This window comes from Chelonia mydas, chromosome 6, assembly GCF_015237465.2.
Source record: "Chelonia mydas isolate rCheMyd1 chromosome 6, rCheMyd1.pri.v2, whole genome shotgun sequence".
NCBI classification, from domain to species: Eukaryota; Metazoa; Chordata; order Testudines; family Cheloniidae; genus Chelonia; species Chelonia mydas.
Genome location: NC_051246.2, coordinates 41,331,366 through 41,352,572, shown reverse-complemented (window position 1 = coordinate 41,352,572; position 21,207 = coordinate 41,331,366). Strand labels below are relative to the sequence as shown.

The window sequence follows — 21,207 nt, the reverse complement described above, 5'->3', positions numbered from 1 at the left end:
GCCTTATCTACACTGCAAAAATTGTTGCCAGAGAGGGTTTTAATCATAATTTCTGAAACAGTGCTGACAATTTTTTTCTTTGGCTATGCTTGTGATTACATCGTGTTCTGGTGCATCCTTATCTAATTGTCAAAATGTAGACAAGATCATTGTGGAATCTTTTGCTAAAGACATTATTATACCAAGGGTCATTATTGGTTAAGGATTCCAGGTGCTACTGTAATATTAACAAGATTGAGGTCCTGTTGTGCTAGATGCTGTACGTACATATTGTGAGAAACTGTCTCTGCCCTGAAAAGCTTACATTCTAAAGGACAAGACTGATAAATGGGGAGGGAGAAGAGAAGCACAAAGAGGTAAAACAACTTCCTCAAGGTCACACACCAGTGGTAGAGGTAGGAGTAAAACCGACGTCTCCTGACTTCCAGTCCAGTACCTTACCCCTAGAGCACATTTGTAATTGTATGAAAACCACTCTAATTGTATGTCAAAATTATGAATTAGAGAGAGGCAACTTGTGATGGAATCTTGAATTGGATTATTAACCTGAACTTGACTAGATGATGAAGCTTTAGTCCCATCGTGTTCTGTTGTCATTTTTTTTGTCACCTTCCACTTTTCAAAACCCATGTATCACTTTAAGAAGTTAATCTTAATTCATATCAGCAAAGAAGATGTTACAATGTCCAATGTTGGGTAGAGCAAATCTAAAATTGTTTTCTTAGGTAGGTATGCTTTTGTGTGAGCTGCATTTTGTGAGGGAGGAAAATGGGGCTTTTTTATTTTTATTTTTTTAAAGAAAGTATACTTTTATATACTCTTTATATCCGATGAAGTGAGCTGTAGCTCACAAAAGTTTATGCTCAAATAAATTGGTTAGTCGTTAAGGTGCCACAAGTACTCCTTTTCTTTTTGCGAATACAGACTAACACGGCTGCTACTCTGAAACCTTTATATACTCTGAAAAACCTATTACTTTAATAAAACATTTATTGTTTATGTGGTAACTTGTTGTTGTTAGACTTAATACTAGACTTTAAATAATGCTACTTTCAAGGGAGAAGTGCCCTCTAATTGATATATGGGCTATGCAACTTTTAAAGATCAGAATAGATGGATCACCCCTGACATCCAGCTGTGCATCTCAGATGTTTCTGAAACAAATTTATAATGATGAGAGGAGTGCTTGAGCTGACATGTTTGTTAGGACTTGTTACTTGCATATCAATGAGACCCAGCTGAGACTCAGAAGAGCATTAAAGTGACTGCGGGTGAGTCTGGAACACAGTGCTGTGCTGGCTGCCTTGCGGTGTGGTAACTCTGGCTTGTCATAGATGAGTTGCCGATGAAGCTTGTAGTTTATTGACTATCTTTAAATGGCCTTGGCCATTAAAGCTCAGCCAGTAGTCCCAATGTTTTTCTTATCAAGTGCATTCAATTTTTTCATGGAAAGTATTTTAAAAAGCAGATTTTGAGATAGTTACTGATGTCAGTGTTATAGGTGGTAACTTTCAATGTTAGTCACAAACTGATAGGGAGCTACATCAGTTTGTGACCTTCACAAAAAAATAGCAGATTTTTCTACCAAGGCTTTGAAAAGAACAAAACCTTTTAAAAGTCCCCAAAAGGTAGAGTTTTATGTAATGGTGCCTCTTAAAATAAAAGGAGAAGTTGCTATTAATTATGTCTCTTGTATTACCGTGTGGGAGTTTTAATTGCAAGAATTTGTTAAATATTTCCAACAAGTTCTAATAATGAGCTACCCAAGTTTGCCTTTTGCAGTAGACTCCAGAATCATCAGATTCTTTTTTCTCCTGAACAGAAAAAATGAAGATTTTCCAAACAAAATAATTTTAAGGGAAATTTATTATTTGTATTGTGTTAATACCTAAGACTCACATTGTACTTGGCGCTGTACAAACACTTTACATTGTACAAACACAGGAGCTTACAAATCTATGTGTATGACAAGAGGCAACCAATGGATACAGACAGGCAGATGGGGAACCACAGGGAAACAATTAGACAGTTTTGGTAAGCGTAATAGGCAGGGGTCACAACACACCATCTTTCTAAATCTTTGCCAAGGTTTTTTGTAGATATTGCAGGAAAGAAGAGCTTTAATATTGATGTGACGGATGATGATGAGGTAGAGCTGTGTGGTAACAAGTGGGTGATGAAGACTGGCATCCTTGGTTGAGTGGAGGTAAGAGCCAGCATCTTGTTAATGAATGAGTGATGATAGGTAGGGTGCGGATAGGCTGTGAAGGGCCGTGAAAGAGAAAGCAAGTAGTTTGTCTGACAGGATGGAGAAAGGGGAGCCAGGGGAGCGATACAAAGAGGGGGCTGATGTAGTCAAAGCGACAAGCTTGGAAAGTGACCTTTGCAGCAGTATTTTGAATGAATATATGCAGGGCAAGACATCATTTGTCAAGGCCAGAGAAGGGATTTTGCAGCAATCAAGACACAAGATGATTACAGACTGGACGAGAGGTTTCGCTGTGAGGATAGATAGGAAAAGTTGTATTCTAGAGATGTTATGCAGGAAAAAATCAGCAAGATTTCGACACAGCCTGGGTGTGGGACCTAGAAAGAATTCTGAGTCAGATAACACTCAGGTGATAGGCTTGTGTGACAGGAAGGGTGATGTTGTGTACAGCAAGGAGCAGGAAGGGCGGGAACAGATTAGGAGCTCTGTTTTAGCTATGATGATCTTAAACTGATAGCTGGGTATCCTTGAGAAGATGTCAGAGTGACAGACAAAGATTTGCACAGGAGACAGCTAGAATAGAGAGGTAGGACAGCCAGGAGAGAGTGATGGAATTACAGATGACAAAGGATGATGTGATCCGAGTGTCATCAGCACAGAAATGATAGTGGAATTAGTTTCTAGATGAGATTACCTAGAGACAGGGTATAGAGGGAGAAGAGAGAACCAAGGGCAGAGCCTGTGGAACTAGGGTGACCAGATAGCAACTGTGAAAAAGCGGGATGGGGGTGGGGGGTAATAGGCACCTATATAAAAGTCCCCAAAAAGGGACTGTCCCTTTAAAAATGGGACATCTGGTCACCCTATGTGGAACCCCCACAGAAAGCTGTATAGCGAGCGAGACAGATTATTTAAACAACAAGCTGGAGGAACAATTAGAGAGGGAGAAGTACAACCAGGAGATAATGGAATCACAGAAGTCAAAGAATGACAAGATATCAAGAACAAGAGCCTGGCTGAGGTGGTCCAGGTGGTAGAGGAAGATGGATTACTGGTTCTGAACTATGGCTAAGAAAAGGCAATACAACTTGTTTCAGTGGACTGCAAGGGGGTAGAAGTTGGATTGGAGAGGCTCTAGGATGGAACTGGAGGACAGGAACTCTAGGCAGCAACTGCAGACAGTGATTGTGAGTTGAGTCAGAGAGCGGGCCAGAAGTCAGTTAGACAAGACTGATGGGGAGGAGTTGGGAAGAGGGCAGCAGTAGGGAAGTGGGGAGGAGTGTAGGGTTGGACACGGTGCTGTTGAAAAGAGGACGAAGAATGGAAAGAGGGAGGAGAAAGGGGCTGAAAATGAGTAGGAATAGGAGAGGAGGACCATGGTCTGATCCAGGGTGGGGGGTGTGCGAAAAGGTGGAGACCCCTAATAACAGAGAGCAGTTGTAGAGGCAATGTCAGATGAAGAGACCCAGGTCTCTTTGAGAGCCAGGACCTGGAGGGAGCAAGATATCAAGAGACTGTGGATCTTTTGATAGAACGAGCATTCCAGAGACAGCAGGAGAAGGGTAGGTGGGAAGGAAAAGGATAGCATGAGGTTAGAAATGGTGGCACCACAGGGACGGAGATGTTGGTGAAAATCAGTAAGGAAGGTGGACAGGCCGGGGTGTCTGTGCGTGGAGGTGGGGGGAGGGCCAGATGGGGAATATGCCACCGGAGGTGAGAAGAGGATGTGGATGTAGGACCTGGGTATGTGCTGGTGGGAAGAGGGTGAGGATTGCGATGAAGAGGGGAAGAGGAGTAGGTTGAACTGATGGGAACTGTGGATGGGTGACAAAGAAAGGGAAATGGAGCCAATAGAGGGGGGAGAGTGAGGGTAGAAACTACAGTGCAGAAAAGGGTGTGGGGAGAAAGACATGATTACAAACAAATTTATCACTGGATCGATACATGGGACTCAGTAAAATCAATAGCAATGAGTCCATAAGCAATCATTCAAATGAGATATTATGTGAGTCAATTACTGAACTCCATAATGAAGGCTGAGATTATTTTACAACTGATTTAAAAAATAGATGCTCTGTTCTGAAATGGACAGCGCTGAATAAATTGAATTATTTAGAAACATTATCATTATCTCAGATGCACAGGTGTGTGTATTTTTTTAGTTAGAAAACTGATTGAAAAAGCTTTCAAAAACTTGGCCTCATCAGCAAAGTAATTCAAGTTCCCTGTAATCATGTTAAATACAAGACTAATTATTTTCCTGCAGTTAAATATTAAATATAATTCAATTCTGATCGCTTACCATGCTGCTGCTGCGTGAGTATTTAAAAGTTAGTAACTTTCTCAACAGTCTATATATGTTATAGCAGCTGTTGTTTATCACCATGCATTCCACTGGGTGAGAGGAGGCTATATTGTTGTTTAAGGGTTAATTTTCACCTTACACATTAAATGACTTTATTTTACATTTAAATTGTTATTTTTCTTACCCCCTTTGCATGAACTACACTGGTAATAATTAATTAAATTCTACAGCAAAATTAATCAGCACTTGTGAAGTTTGGTGAGTAAGTCTGATAAGCATCACATGAAGAAGAGTGCTTGAAAGCATCAGATTAAGTCAATAGAACATTCAAAATATTTCCAAGTGCAGAAGCAGGAGCCAGGTGCTGAAAGACCATATTTGTGTGTGTGTGTGTGTATCAATATATAATTGTGTGCGCGCATGTGCGTGCACTAGCAAGCTTATATCTCTCTCATTTGTGTAATCTGAATGAGAGAGGTTTAGTATATATTTGTGAGGAAAGTCCCAGTTTGGGAATGATTAAAATATCTGAAAGAGAAACAGAGATGAGTGGGGAAGCAAGGTTAATTGATGCCACAGCTCAGTCAATCACTTAAGCATATGATTAACTTTAAGCACCTGCATTAAGTCAATAGGACTTAAGTATGTGCGAGAGCCTGATCTCTTGCATTTGTTTGTGTGCCCAAAGCCTGCATTGACTTTCATTTATTATTTTATTACAAGAGTATCTAAAGGCCACAACCAACATTGGGGCTCCATTGTATGTACAAATTGTAAAACAGTCTCTGCCTTGAATAATTTACAATCTAAATAGACAAGATAGATAAAAGAAGCATTACCACCCCCTCTGTGCAGATGTGGAAATGAGGCACAGAGAGATAATGACTTGTCCAATTCACGCGGGAAGCCTGTGGGCTTCAGAGTGATGAATTGAACCCAGACTTCATAGCTAGAGCCTTAACCACAAAACCATCCTTCCCCTCTAGAAGGATACCACTGAGTGAAACCACTGAATTTTTGTGGTTTGGGTTTTTTCCACTCATCCAGTTTAAGCTGTTTGGTCTATATATATGGCAGCCATGATTATAGTAACTGAGTGCCATTCAACAAGGACCTGATCCAATAACCAGTGAAGTCAATGAAATGACATTCTGGACACCAGCTCTCATAATGATCTCCCACTGGCGATGGCACACTTTCCTTATCTGATTTTACATTTTAACTTATTCTGTTTTATGTTTTGAGATCTTTGTCAGTCTTAATGTATGCATTTCCCTGGACTGGAAAAATTTTCTCTTGACTTGCTGACATAATGCTTAAGATACAAGTGAAGAGGTAAGAAATTGAAATGACAATCTAATTTTATTATTCATTGAAATGAAATATGTCTACAAATGGTTTGCCCAAAGAAACATTTCAATTATTGGGTGTCTCTCTCTCTCTGTCTCCTCCCCAACCCTACTGGCTTCCCTCTACTATTTGGGGGTAAGCCTATTACATTTTCTTTCTTTAACCGTCACCTTGTCATGTACAGAAACAAGTACCCATTTTTTTTCTATGGACCAAGAAACTAAATATATTGTGTTTTTAAATCTTAATTATTGTTGGGGGTTTTGTGTGTGTGGTTGATTTCAAAGCAATAGAAAGGTAATCAGTGGTAATTGTTACTATGCTTAAAATACTGACCATTTTCCAGGTTTATTGGAACTTGTTGTTGGCTGCTTTTAGGGAGGTAACTAAGAGAATGGGGGCTAGCACTGGGATAAAGAGGGCTTCCTGCATTTGGGAGATGGGGCCATTCAGCACTCTTGCCTGGATAGTGTCTCATCCCTTCCCTCTCCTGAAAACTGTCTCTGGCATCCAAATACACACATCACATGCAATACCAAGCTAACAGTAAAACAATTTTATTTTCCTAGGACTTTGATTTAGCTTCTTAGTCTTAAATTTATAGTTTATTGACGAAGAAAAAGAAAAAATGGGAGTGGGAGAATTAATCTTGATTTCTAGGAAGATTTGTCTCAGCTAGACTTAATCTAGTTATAATATATAGATATTATGTTCCAATTTAGTATTTAATATTCTATGTAGACAAAGAACTGGAAAATAGATTCATTTTCTCTTCCTCAAAGAGCGACCTTTGTTGTATGATTAGAAATTTTTTTCTAGTCTGAATGGGACCAGAGATATATGTACAGTATTTCCAAACAATTTCATCATGCATATGAGCCTGTGATATGAAGCTAAGGATAACAGAACAGTGAAATCAATTTTAAAATAACTATACATGCTCTTTTTAAAAATCATTTCACTGGCAGTCTGGTTCATGTGGGCTGTGAATCCCTGAGACGATAGGTTCTATTTCCAGCATTGTTCAAAAATGCACAAATGAAATCTCTTGACTCTTGAATTGTGATTGGAGTATAACCTCTTTGTACTGGGGTCTGAGAAAAATAAGTATTGAGTTTTGATTGGTTATATTTTTAACTGGCATATTTCCCCTGCAGTGACTGCATCTCGGAAGACATTTGACCAATTTGAAGTAGTGTGCCTTCCTGCATTATAAAATGATGCATGCTAACTTGATGAGGGACACTAGGGGATGGCCTGATCTGTGAATATATTCATGCTTGCTTTATGTACTTATGGTGATGTCTTCTCTAGGTATCATTTGAATATAGGGTCGTCATTACTATCCTTGCCACTTTGTCTGCTCGCCACCCACATGAATGGAAGATGGGTGGGAGAGAGTACTGGGCACGAAGTCCCTGTTATGCTTCTGAACCAGCAGCAGAGATTGAGGGAGGTCCTTTTATATACCTGTGTGACCATGATACAACCTTTATTTAGGAGTCCCGTAGAGTGCTTGATTAACAGCCATCATCAATTAGATTTGAGAGTGGCTACCAAGCTCTCTAAATATGCAATATGAGGTTCTTTTGGGACAAGAGATTTTAGAGTTGATCAGATTTTATTTTAAAAGGGAATTAAATTCATGAAAATGACATTTCTATTCTACAGAAGCCATTGGAACATAAACTAAAAATAACAATGCATTTTATTTATTTCCGGGGGAGAGCATTACATAAAGCAAATAAAATAAGCCTTAAATCTGCACTGGATGCCATGGGTTCTAGCGGGGCAAGAGAGTGTGACATGGTGTCTGAATAACTGATTTCAAAGCTATGTAGCTTCCATAGTGGAAACTCATTTTCTTGCATATTTAAAAAAAAATCTTAAATGGATTTGACATGTGAGCCTTGCACCACCCAAAAGAACTATCACAACAAAGATCAATAAAACATTGGAATGCATTCCTAAAAGGCTGTCATGGAAGTACAGAAAGCATGATATATTTTCATTTGGCCAGCCTGTCTCATATGTTGGTTATTTGATTTACCTGGTTAGAGTGATAGCTGGATCCAAAATAGGAAAACCATTGAGGTTCAACTAATAACTGTCATTTCACTGACTTTCAAAACAACATTATGTAAATACACAGTAATGAGTTCTCACCAGGAGAGAGAATTCAATAAGGGCTTTTTTTCTTGATCATATGCATTGTCTAAATTTGAATTCTAATTTTGCTGTTAGCTTGACACTTTCGGTAAACAAGTATTGGGACATAATGAGCAAGACCATCTTGAGTGGGTACAGTATGAAGTGTATAATATCAGAGGGAACAGCATAGGAATATCAATGATTCCAATGAATGGTGACATTTTTAGAATGCAACTCTGGTATCTTATGCAAAGAGTCTTTCTAGGTGGAATGATCAGGCTAGTTGTTCGTCAATAGTGTCTAATGATCAGGGGTATTTACAGTGTAATCTGTGAAATGTGTTGTCAGGCTTTCTGTTCATAGTCTGTCACCTCCAGGACTTATGTATACTACTTTGTTCTGTTTAATCAAGTGAATCTCACTTTTGATAATACTTTGAAGTGTGGTTCCACTCTGTAAACTGATTCATTAGAAATGCTGTCATTGGATCCCAGATTTATTGTTTCTCAGTTACTACATATAAAGTGTGCTCAATGTTTAACAAGTATTTTTTTCTAAATACCAAGCTTGAAAATTCAAGGTTCTTTCCTTTTGGGCATTGTCATCAGTACAAAAGGATCTACAGGCTAAATTATCTCCAGTGGGGTTATACAGCTGTATCTGATTGGAACTTAGTAAACAATTCTGTTTTTGTTGCCCAAGAAGGAATAAAATTCAGCCTTAGTTGGCTCTGAAGAGGTAACATGAGTAACAAGCAATACAAACTTATTTTTCATTATAAAAGTCAGAAGATAGGACTCTGAATACATATAGGGAGGAAATCTATTGAGTAAGAAGTTGTCATGTGTGGCCACTCACCAGGCTGCTGTCCTAGACACAAACGTTTGATACCATGTGCTTAGCTAGCTGGGTCTGGGCAGAGTCTCCAGTACTTCTAGGCACGCTCTTGAAGTTCAGATCCTCTAACTAACATCTCTTGATGAGATATGGGACTCTGCAGTCCAACTGGTTAGGCCCTGAAACTAGTTCTGGCCTCCCCAATAGCAACTGCATGCTCCCCAGAGTTCCACCAAAGCTTTGGACCCTCTAGATTCTTGTTTCATCCTTCGGAGACTGTGACAGTTACTTCAAGGGACACCCATACTTTGCAAAGGACTTTCTAAACCAATAACATTTTACTCAGACAAAACACAAGGACTATATAGAGCTGTGGAAAAACAACAAACACCAGCATGCAAAACCCTCCATCCAGAATGCTCCCTACTCTGAGAGCTCTTCAGATTTTAGTCAATCTTTTCAGTCTCAGGGCCCTCTTTTCCTAGTCTTGTTTTCTGGTTCTCATCTCTTCTAAAAAGGCTAGTAAGAGAACCTCCCATTTACAAAGTTCCAGCCCTTCTGTCAGCTGACCTCAAATGCCCTATCAGGTGATTCATTGCTTGGTTACAACCCACCTAGAGTGCAGAGTAGGAAAACTGATTCCCGTGGGCTGCAGCTACCTCATTGTCCTAGGTGCTTTCATTTGAATGGTAGACTATCCAGGTTAATGACTCTTGTTTGCTCTCCATTGTTAGCACACTACTAGTGGACTCAGTCTCTGGATATCATAGTACAATATAGATGCTGAAAGGCAAAAGTGAAGTCGCAGTCCAAATTACAATCAAAATGGCATTCAGAAAACAAAATGGAGCTTGCAGACTGATATAGATTTATTCCGATTTACACTAATCTGTCACAGTTGCTTTTCAGAATAGTATCACACTTAAAGGAAATAGATGCAAACATACTACATTTGCTCATCATTAGGAAATGAATAGCATATTTAATATGTTGCTATAAACAGTCCATGATTACCAACAGAACTGAAATGAGTTGTTCATCAGTTTAATTCTGGGTGTAAAAGAGGCATAACTGGTTGACTCTCCACTCTGTCAGGTTTATTGGGTCTAATCCTGAGGTCCTTACTCAAGCATACACCTTTTGACTTCAGGAGGAATTTGCCAATGTAAAACCTGTGTAGATACTAGAGCTGAGCCAAAATTCAGATTAACAACTCAGACTACCAGACCAAATCTGGCAATTTCTGGTTTGGACAAGCATTCATCAAGGAAGAAATGCATTAATTTACCCATGTAGCTAATATTAGTGTAGCCCTGAAAAAAACAGAGTTTTAGAGTATCTGAAGTTTGAATAGATGGAAAAACACAGGCAACATGACAAACTTTTAGATTGTCCTAAATGAAATTATCCCCTCTTGCTCTCCTCTAGCAAAAACTAAGGACATTAGCATGTGATCAATGGAGAATGAGTGACCAAATCATGCCACCAAGCAGTCAGAAATATTTCATATTATTGATGTCCAGATTCTATTACTCTTACTGACATTAATATTCACACTGCCTGAAGTGGGAGCAATCACAGAGTAAGATACTGCTCAATGATTCTGATCCAAATCCCACTGATTTAATGGGATTTGAATCAGTCTCCATTGATGGGTATCAGAATCTGACCCTTTAACAAAGCACAATAGAATCGAGCTGCTCAAGTCAAAAGGTATATTTTGAACAACATTGTATGGACACTATAACTCTCAACTTCAGTACTACAGGAGATATACATGGCGTTGGGGGGAAGAACAGAATTGCACCTTCAGGAAAAAAAAAAAAGAATAGAGGGCAATTTTTCAAGTACACCAACTATGCTTGAGACTGAGAAAAAGAGGTAGGTGGGAATGCACTGAACTCCATGAAACCACTTCTATGTCTTGGCCATTCCAGAGATACTGTAATGTATAATTAACTTCAATGTATATTATTGAACCAGGCTTGCTTGACAATTTTTTTTTCATGCTCTAAACTTTGTTCCTGTTGCCATTTCCCCCTACCAAACATTTCTGAAAAATACAATTTGTTGTCTGATATATCCAGGTCATAAAACAGGCTATTAAAACAGACCATTAGCTTTGGGGGTAATTACAGTTTGGTGACCTTGCTAGGGCACCAAGAATTTATTGCTTGTGTTCAGAGAGTCAACAACATTTGAGTGTTTAACAGAGAGGATTTCCATTTACATGCAGGAAGAGAGATATTTTCCCCCTTGTAGAGTAGCAATGAAACTCTTTATTTTGAAATCTGTAATCAGTTTGTTTTCATTAGTTTAGTTTATTTCCTTACCTCTCATAACAGTAAAACCTCCTTCTTTAATTTTAAATTCTGTGCATATTTGTGAATATTTATAGAAAATGGCAATAACAGTGTGTGCTACACCTGATAATAAATGCACCCGAGGAGCAGAATTTGGTGACTTGAGTGCTGCCGATACAACTGGTTTTTGTTAAATATGTGTTAGAGACTTAAGTGTTTGAGAAAACTTGCTAAAAATGGCAGCCCTGAAAACTATCACTGAGCATCTAAAAGGACTGACGCTCTAGGTCAGATCCATTCAGACATTCAATTCTTAGCTTTTCCTTCTGAATTTGCTAACAAAAAAGTCAATGAGGGAAAGTGATTTTTAATGTCTAATGTTGGTATTTGTCCTCTAACTCATTGTACACCAGCCTCTGAGGAATTATCTGATGGTAACAACTTTCGGATACTAGCATCATTGGCTAGAACTATTAAATTACAGGTGTCGGTGAAGAATTCTTATTGATGTAAATGATGCCAGATCATTGTTTATAATTCTTTAGCAATCTCTTGAGTGATCCAGTATCTAGATTGGGCTCTTTTGTTTGCGGTATTTTCCTGTTAAAATACTAGAAATTACAAATGCACTAGAGGCCTTGATTATCCTAAAAAAAGAAAAGAAGAGGTTTTAATTCTTACATAGTGGGGGAAAATGCAGCCTACTCAAGAACAATAGGGGCTGCCTGGACTTGGAAATATCTAATACAGAGTTGGGAGAGGTAAAATTTGAATAGCATACAACAGTTTTTAACTTATTGCACAAAACATGACTGACAGCCCTGGCAGTCTGGACTATTGGTACATCCAGTATTTGGTAAAGATGTCAATGCAAGGTGAGGTCCCTGGCCTCATCTATGGGGAGGGAGCAGAGGTGAAAGTAAGCCAGTACACCCTGGTATGGTGTACTGGCAAGCAGCAGAGGCGAGTTGTATGGGCTTGTGGCTCCAGCAATACTGAGGGCTGGGGGCCGGCTCCACCAATGTTCGGGGCTGGGTCTCCACCCTGGTCCCACCTGCTGCCCCCCCATGCCTCCCCCAAGTGTCCTCTGGCCCCCTGCTTGCTGCCCCTGTGCACCTCCCTGGTTCCCAGAGCAGAGCGTCCCTGTCTCTCCCCTGCAGCTCCATGCTGCCTCCCTGCATCAACTGCTACCGCAGGGACATATTGCCCCCCATGCACTAGTGGCAGGGCAGGCTGCCCTTGCCCTGCCCTTCCCCCTCAGACCCTTTCATTTTTCGGCGGGACCCTCCACCAGCACAGCCGTCCCACCCCCAGCCCACAGTCACCGCTCCTGCCCCACGCTGGGCAAGGGGCAGCCCCATCCCCCGCCCCCAGTGAGGCTACAGTGAGGGGCAGCAGCAGGGGATGAGGGGCACATGTGATGGCAGCACTCCCCTCCCCCCCCCACGGCACCCACCACAGGGGAGGCGAGGGAGATTCCTGGACTTGAGAGGGGCCCTAGGAGCACATACAGTAACAGTGGTGGGGGTGAGTGTGCTGCGCAGGGGAAGAGGGGGGGGCCCTACCCCAGAGCTCGCTGCTGTCGGTGGGGAGAGGGATGGGGGGGGGGAGTCCTCTCTGGCTCCAGTCCTGGGGCAGCCTGCCTGCACCCCAAACTCATCCCTAGCCCTGCCCCACCCCAGAGCCCATACCTCCAGCCAGAGCCCTCATCCCCCAACACCCCAACCCTCTGCCCTAGCCCTGAGCCTCTCCAACATCCCAAACCCCTCATCTCCAGCCCCAGCCAGAGCCCTCATTCCCCCCGAACCCTCTGCCTCAGCTTTGAGCCCCCTCCCACACCCCAAACCCATCCCCAGCCTCACCCCACAGATCTCACCCCTGCACTCCTCCCATCCCCAAACTCCCTCCCAGGGCCTGCACCCTGGGCCTCCTCCCCCACCCAAACTCCCTCCCAGGGTTGAGTTTGGGCAGGGACAGGTTCTGGGCACCACCAAAATTTCTACAAACCTGCCACCCCTGCCGGCAAGAGCTGGTGCGCTGTACCGGGATGGACTGGCTTCCCCAGGTGGCAATGTAAGGGGCCTGGGGCACCCAGCAGCGGCTGGAGCCCTGGGCCCTTTAAATTGCAGCCAGAGCCCCACTTCTGGAGCCCTGGGGTAGCGGCGGCGGGGCTCGGGTGGCCATTTAAAGGGCCCAGGGCTTCTGCTGCCGCTACCGCCCTGGGCCCTTTAAATTGTTGCTGCAGCCCTGCTGCCGCTACCCCAGGGCTCCAGGGACGATTTAAAGGGCCTGGGGCCGTAGAGGCAGCGGGAGCCCTGGGCCCTTTAAGTAGCCCCCGGAGCCTGCCAGAGTTCTGGGATAGTAGCGGCAGGGCTCCAGTGGCTATTTAAAGGGTCCGAGGCTCCCGTTGCCTCTACCACCCCAGGCCCTTTAAATAGCCACCGGAAACCCACCGCTGCTACGCCAGGGCTGCAGCAGCAGGGCTCCGGGGACAATTTAAAGGGCCCTGGAGGGTAGTGGCAGCTGGAGTCCCAGGCCCTGCTGCTGGACCTCCCAGGGCTCCGTTGGCAATTTAAAGGGCCCAGGGCTTCGCTGCAGTAGCGGCAGCTAGAGCCCCGGCCCCTTTAAATCGCCCCTGAGCCCCAGGTCTCCCAGCCACCTCTGCAGCTGGGAACTCGGGGTGATTTAAAGGTCCCGGGGCTCCCAGCTGCTGCTACCACAGCCCTAGCCCCAGGACCTTAAATCCTGATTTAAAGGGTCTGGGGATTTAAAGGCCTCTCCTCTTCCGGTAGAGGCCCTGCCCCCTCCTCAGGACTTCGGAGTACTGGCAAGTCCTTTAAGTTACTTTCACCCCTGGGAGGGAGCACGCTCAAGAACATCTCTAGTTTTGATATTTATCTATCCCTGTCAATGGTTTTTAATGCAATAGTTCTTTCATCTCTGGATGTGCACTCTCTCTTTTTAGAGCAGTGCTTCTCAAGCTATCTGATGTGGGGGACCGGCAATTTTTTTCCCAATGTGTGTGCAGAGCGGCAGCCGATGGCTCGCGGACCGGCACCGGTCCGCGGACCACCACTTTGAGTAGCACTGTTTTAGAGGATACTGTATTGCTAATTTAGGAAGACACTTGCAATTTTCAGAGATCAATTTCATTGTCATAAAAATTTGCACGCACTTATACTTAACAATACTAAGCTGTCATACCAATCAATATGATATGCCTGGAAATGGCAAATTAACTCATTAAGGGCTGTGATATTACATAGTGTCCCAATGAATCCATAAGACTATTTTTTAACCATATTGCTCCAACATCATCCAGCACTGGCATATTATCAGTATCATACCACTTCAGTATAATGCCAGATTTGCATGCTGAAGATGTATTTTCCCCTCCTCCTGCATAGAGATCAGCATGCGACAATCTCCCGTTATTACTGACTGAATTTATGCACAAGAATTCCTATTCACTGAAAGGAGAATGGAAGTCTAAAAGTGCAAATAGACTACAAATATAGCTTTAGTGTCTGAACATGGCTTAGATAGCTTACCCAAACTGACTAGGAAGAGAAATAAAGCTTTCCAGATGGCCACTGCTGTTAAGTAGAACAAAAGACCGCTGGAAGCTGTAGATTTGTACACAAAATCTGACCCAGCATGTACTACCTATTCATAACTTATTTTTAGGACTTGATCCTGCTCTTTGGTATGAGAGCACGCTTCCCCAGATTCTGTACCTTGGGAAATCAGCTATTGCATTCCCTCATATTTGCATAGTGAGCATTACTATAAGGACTAGGGCCTTGTGCCCTGATGCAGTGTCTTGGAGCAGATCTTATTGTTAACACCATCATCTTAGAAATGTTTTCTACAAATCCATTACAAAAATTATATTTGGGAAGATATTTTTAATTATGTGCACTGCCAAACCATAAAAATAGGCACTGTGAATTGCTTGTTTGTTTCTCTGCTACATCTCATCCAGCTCTAGATAGGTACTGTATTTCCCAATATAAATTTCTGATCTAATTAAACAGCCATAAGGGCACAAGGCATTTTCTGGGAAGTGAGGGAAGTGAAAACAATCTCGGAGGACCTGATGGCCACAGGCTATACCTCAGGCCATTAATCTTAACCAGTCATCAGTCCCTAGAATATGTTGTGTTTCAAGGTGGCTGCTATTACAAGTTGAAGATGAAGACAAACAAAAAAACCAAACCATTAGCATATTGGTGTATGGATTTTTTTTTTTTTAATTGGGAGCTGTAGTTTCAATAGGTATGTACAGGACATTTCTAGAGAATTAATTCCCTATACCTCAGCTGGTTACACTGATTGAATTAATTTCAGAGCATTCCATTCATCTTAAAATAGGAACTAATTACAGGAGTATGGTCAGTATGCATCTTGGATATCTTGCAGAGCTAGCCTCTTGGGACGCTGGATGAACGGTAACCAAAGTTGAATGTACAGTGATAATTACATTACACCCAATGTACATTATACCCAATGATAATAATGCTCTTAGTCCATTTTGTTGTTTAACTTCTACACTCCCAGAGATCTATTGATTATAGCAGAGTGCTTCTATATTTGTCTTTAAAAATAACTACCTTAAAAAACAGAGCCAATTAGGATGGTTATAGAATGCTATTTCTTTACCCCAGCTCAATGAGATAGCTAGCATAAAATATCTCAGTGGACTAGGTAGTGTTGGCTGGGGGAAAAATGGATGTATTAAGACTCCTCAAAACTGCCAATACTTAAAATTTTAAAGTTATTTAGGATCTGTTGCACAATTTCTGTTTTTGAAAATAAAGTACTCCAACAATTAATTTTATTAGTTTGTATTGCTGTAGTGCCAAAGTCTTCAGCCATATTCAGTGCCCTGCTGCATGAAGTTGCTGTACAAGCACAAAAGAAGATGCGGCCCCTGTTACAAATAGCTAACAATCTAATTTAAGACCTCATCAATTTAGTCTCTCAAACTGTACAAGGAAAGCAGGGAAGAAGGAGGGTAACAGTGAGAAGAAAACCTGGTTCCATAGGCTCGCTACATCCACAGTTTAGTTGTAACATTAAGATTAAGAAGGCTAAAGTCAGGAAACCTATCAGCCAAAGTTCTTGTAGTAGTGTTATCCTGGCACTTTTTTCTGCTCTTGCTTTTCTTAGAGAGATGAGGTCATGAGAGATCTTTTATTGGACCAACTTCTGTTGGTGAGAGAGACAAGCTTTTGAGCTTACATAGAGCTCTTCTTTGAGCCGTCTTCTGACCTGAAGAAGAGCTCTGTGTAAGCTCGAAAGCTTGTCTCTCTCACCAACAGAAGTTGGTCCAATAAAAGATACTACCTCACCCACTTTGTCTCTCTCTCATATCCTGGGACCAACATGGCTATAACACTGCCCACTTGCTTTTCTTCTTATATAAGAACTGCAAATGTTTATACTACTAAAAGCATGTAATAAAATATACAGGATGTGCTGTTGAAGGTGGCTGAGTCAATGTTTTTGCAGTATCCTTGAACTTTCCTGAACTCTGCTTTCTTTGCGTCTCTCTTCATATTTCATTAATGATGGTTTTATACATTTGATTAAAGGAGAATGAAGAAATGGAGCTCTGGAGATAGCTACTGTTTGCTGTGGTTTCTCTGGTGTCTGTATAGCACTCCTTGTGTACAGCTCTTCTCATACTTAGTGCAGAGAAATGTTCACTCTGCTGTGTGGACTGGGAATTTTCTTCTGAGTAAAACTTTTCTGCACTCAGTGCATCCCTTTTGAATGGCATCCCTGCTCCTTCAGCTGTAAAGATTTCCTCATAGTCAGGGCATGTCCATGGTCTCTCTACAGTGTGATTTCTGGTGTGTTTGGAAATCTCCTATAATAGTAAAACTTTCTCCACATTCAGTGTGTGTGGATGGTTTATCTCCTGTGTGGATTCTATGGTTTTCTTGGAGATACTCCTTTTCCACCAAGCTCTTCCGTCATCCAGTGCATGTAAATAATCTTCTGGTGTTTGGGAATATTTTGAGAATCCCTCAGAAAATAGGTTTTTTTTCTTCATATACATTGCAGATCTACTGTGTGTGTTCTCTGATATCTATTAATCTCTACTATCCTAGTCAATCTTTTTTCCTCACACTCCTTGAATCTAAATCCAAGGCTACTGTGTGCTATAAGTAGATAGATTTTAGGTGTGATCTAGGGACATGAGAAGTAATAATACTATTATTCCTTGTACTTTTATGGCATTTTTCATAGTAAGATCTCAAAGCACTTTACAAAGATGACTATGCTTTATAATGTACAGATTGGGTTGCTGAGGCATAAAGTGATAAAATTACTTCCCCAGTGTGAGAAACAGTAAAATACAGGTCACTTCACAAAAAACCCCAAGTTTTATTCCCTGTAACTGGGCAGTCCCTTACCTAGCTCCAGATTTGTCCAGTGGCCTGAAGGTAAGACTAGCAATTAACTGCCTGTACCATTCTTCCAGAAGTGAGAGAATACCGCCTCGCATGTGAAGTAGGGATTTTCTGGAAGGGTCAAAAGCATGTGAGGATATATGTACAGACACTTCCAATCAGTGGGAGAAAGCTAAGCATGAGGAGGCTGGAGAAGGATCTGAGCAGAAGCTGTACAGGGAAGCGGAGGGAGAGATTGAGTGATGTTAGGGGTAATACTGGTTTCTGTATTCTCTCAAAATTCTGTGTTCAGTAATAAAATGAAGGCAATTCTTTCTGTGGTCATTTACCATTGTCACATGGAAATAATTACCTGGCATCGTGGGGTTTGTTTGGGGTTTTTTAAGCTAATTTCCTGATACTGTGGCTTCTCTTCAGGAAATTTTACTGTGTGAGAATGGTGTTCCAGCATGCTGGTAAGTTAAAGTGTATGTGTAATAGAGAGTTGGCATTGTACTACTCACACAATTTTAATTTCATGTAATGAATGGCATTTTTCTTACGGAAGAAGTACTCAGTTTTCTTCAGGCACCAAAACCTGGTCCCATCACAGTCAGTGGGAGTTTTGCCATTGACTTTACTGGGTCCAGTGTTTGGGCCTGTAAATTTTAGTAATTATTCATCCACAAAACAGCAAAACTGTTCTCAAAATACGCATTCCCCAAGTGACAATTTTCCCTTTTTAGTGTGTTTCTAAATAATATAAAATCTTGTCATTTTCAGTTCTGAATGTAGCTGGGACAGTGTCAGTAAGTAAATACCATCAACAATCTGTTCAAAATTGATTCAGAAAAATCTGCAAACTTGCAATTAGAAATAGACAGGAGACAGAAGTACCCATCCAATCCACATGACACACTATGGATACCCCAGCTTTATATCTCCAGTGGGTTCCTGAGTTTTCAGAGCAACAGTGTTACTTCGTGACATACCACCCAGAAAGACAATGGATTAGATCCTGAGCACACAAGAACCTCTTGGCACTGCAGTGCAAAGGCAACTTGAATATGGCTGTCCTCACATACTTTAAAATTATACTGTAGAAGTCCCATCGAAATCAACAAAACTACTGAGACAGTCTGTACCCTTCTGTTCACCCCCTTTTGAAGACTATGATAAATTTTGTACAAAGTATGCCTTGTGAAGTATCATTCGAAAACTGATAATTTGATGATCATCATTGTCCTGGTAAAATATGTGTAGCAACATTGTATGTAAAGTTATAAAATTCTACTGTATGACATTACTGAGATGTATTCCAAATTTAGAAAAGCAGCACAAACCAGTTCCTCAGACAAAAGGCACACTGATGATTCAGTCAATGAAATCAAATGGATGATCACCTGGTTAAGTGGCCATTCTTTGATGGGGAAAAGGGTGTACATTTCTTGTTCACACCTTGGCAAAAGAACAGCTGGAGGTTCTCCTCTCCACAGACTTTGTCTCCTGAACCCCAGCTAGAGATGATACTCAAAGAAGAGGAAAAAGTATAAGAATGGGGAATAGAGGCCGCAAGTTATTCCTCCTTTCTCTCTCTCTCTCCCCACAGCATCCACAACACCTGAAGAATAAAGGAAACAGGTTTGGACTAGAGAGGGATCCTGACTGAAAGATTCTGCCAGTAAAACTGCTAAAACGTGTGGTGAGAGAAATATTTGCTTTGAATTCACCTAGCTTGTTAAGTTAATTTGTCATGTTTTGCCTTCATTTTCTTGTAACCAACTCTGACTTTTAAGCCTCATGACTTGTAATCACTTAAAATCTATCTTTCTGTAGTTTTATTGTTTTCTCTAAACCAGTGTGCTTGGATTGAAGTGTTTTGGGGAAACTCCATTTGGGATAACAGGATTTTCTATCAATAAAATCACATTTTATATGAGTTTGTATGGTCCAGGATGAGCTGGGCAGTACAAGACTCACATTTCTGGGGGTAAGTCTGAGACTGGGAATTAGCCTATGCTGCAGTATAATTCAAGGGTGGCTGGCTGTACCACTCTTTGCAGTATAAAGGGGAGTAATTTACATGCAAGGGGATAAGCTAAATGAGGAAACATAGCTGTTGAGATGAGATTTGGAGTTAGATGGAGAGGTAGAGGGAGGCTGTTCCAGATGGCAAGAGCTCCAGAAGAGAATGTTGTCTGGGTCAGATTCTGATCAGATTACTCTGAAGGCCCAAATCTCAAAAAAATTTATTGAAGTCAGTGGAGTTACTTTAGTATAACTGAAATAAGAGTCTGATCCTATGTGTTAAGAACCCTCCTGGAACACTCCCGTGGGAGTAAATCTAGATGTTCTATGGGGTTCCATAGTGGGAATCTAAGTCTCCTTACTCCAAACTATAAGATGTAGTAGTTTTTCAGAAATGTCATTTGCTCTTAAATTCTATAGGCATTTAGAAATACTTTCTATACACCCTTACTGGTTTCAACCCTATTATATTCTGTATGTAAAAATCACACCAATGGGCTGAAAGCCCACAAAACCCTCTACATCAGTTAAGCCTGAGTGCTGTGGTACCAGTAACTGTACCTTTGGACTACCTCAACACTAGGAGCCAGTGATTCTCCTACTTATGTACATATATTCATGCTAGCTCTCATCAAGCTAGCATGAGTATAAGTAGAAGTGTAGCCATGGTAGCAGCAGTAGACTCATGGTTGAGCTGTGCTGACTACAAACCTGCGTGAAACCAGTGGGTATATACCCAGCATGGTTCAGCAGTGCCTCTGACACATGACGCATGCTACCATAGCTACACTATTATTTGTGTTAATGCTAGTTCAGTGAGAGCTAGCATGAGTATGAGTACAGGAGCATGGGAATCACACCCCTAGCTTGTAGTGTAGCCTTAGAGGTTTAGCTTCCAAGACAGGAAGTCTGCAGGAGGGGAAGCTACAGAAATCCATGCTCTGTTGTGCAGAGACAACTGGGGAACTGCATCACCAAATGAGGATCTTCTCCAAGCACCTTGGGCCCTGAATGAGTATTGAATACAACAAGGTGCCAGGAGTAAATAGAAAATAATCTGAGTGGAAGAATGGAGCAGCTAAAAGCTCTACCAGACTTGAAAATATGGAAGACAACTGGAAGTGATTCAAATTGTTAAGGATATCAAGAGTACTAAGGTTTACACAGATGTTTTGATCTGGGGAAGAACAATAGAAGAGCATGACCAGAGACTCCAAGCAGCTTTAGAAAGCACCAGAGCTGCTGGGCTAATTAGCTAAACAAAAGTATAAATTCTATGGAACTGAAATAACACTCCTGGGGCAAAAGTTAACACAACAAAGTATACAGGTAGATCACAGCAAGGTTGAAGCTGTGAACAACATGCCTGCTCCAACAGACAAGGAAGGGGTACGAAGATTCCTTGGAATGGTGAACTTTGTAAGGAAAACAATGCTCAATCCATCTACTCCAAGCAGCAACCTGAGAGCACTGCTGTGCCACATTGTCCAATGGACCTAGAAAAGGGCTTAATTAAAGAGGCCCCTGAGATATTATGCTTCAAAGGAGGGTTGTGTCACAGTCATCTTACAATCGTATGATCCAACCCGGAGACCAGGGGCTTCTGTGTCATGGGCAGTAATA

At 41.5% G+C, this 21,207-nt stretch overlaps 1 long non-coding RNA gene across 1 annotated transcript in view; it reads left to right on the top strand.

Annotated features, from left to right (window-relative positions):
* Positions 1–5,569: 5,569 nt before the first annotated feature.
* LOC122466256 overlaps positions 5,570–21,207 on the top strand; it is a 57,680-nt gene continuing 42,042 nt past the window's right edge. Inside the window, exons 1-2 of the long non-coding RNA XR_006291632.1 lie at positions 5,570–5,849; positions 19,166–19,258. This is a non-coding gene — a long non-coding RNA (uncharacterized LOC122466256). The remainder of the gene's footprint in view (positions 5,850–19,165; positions 19,259–21,207) is intronic.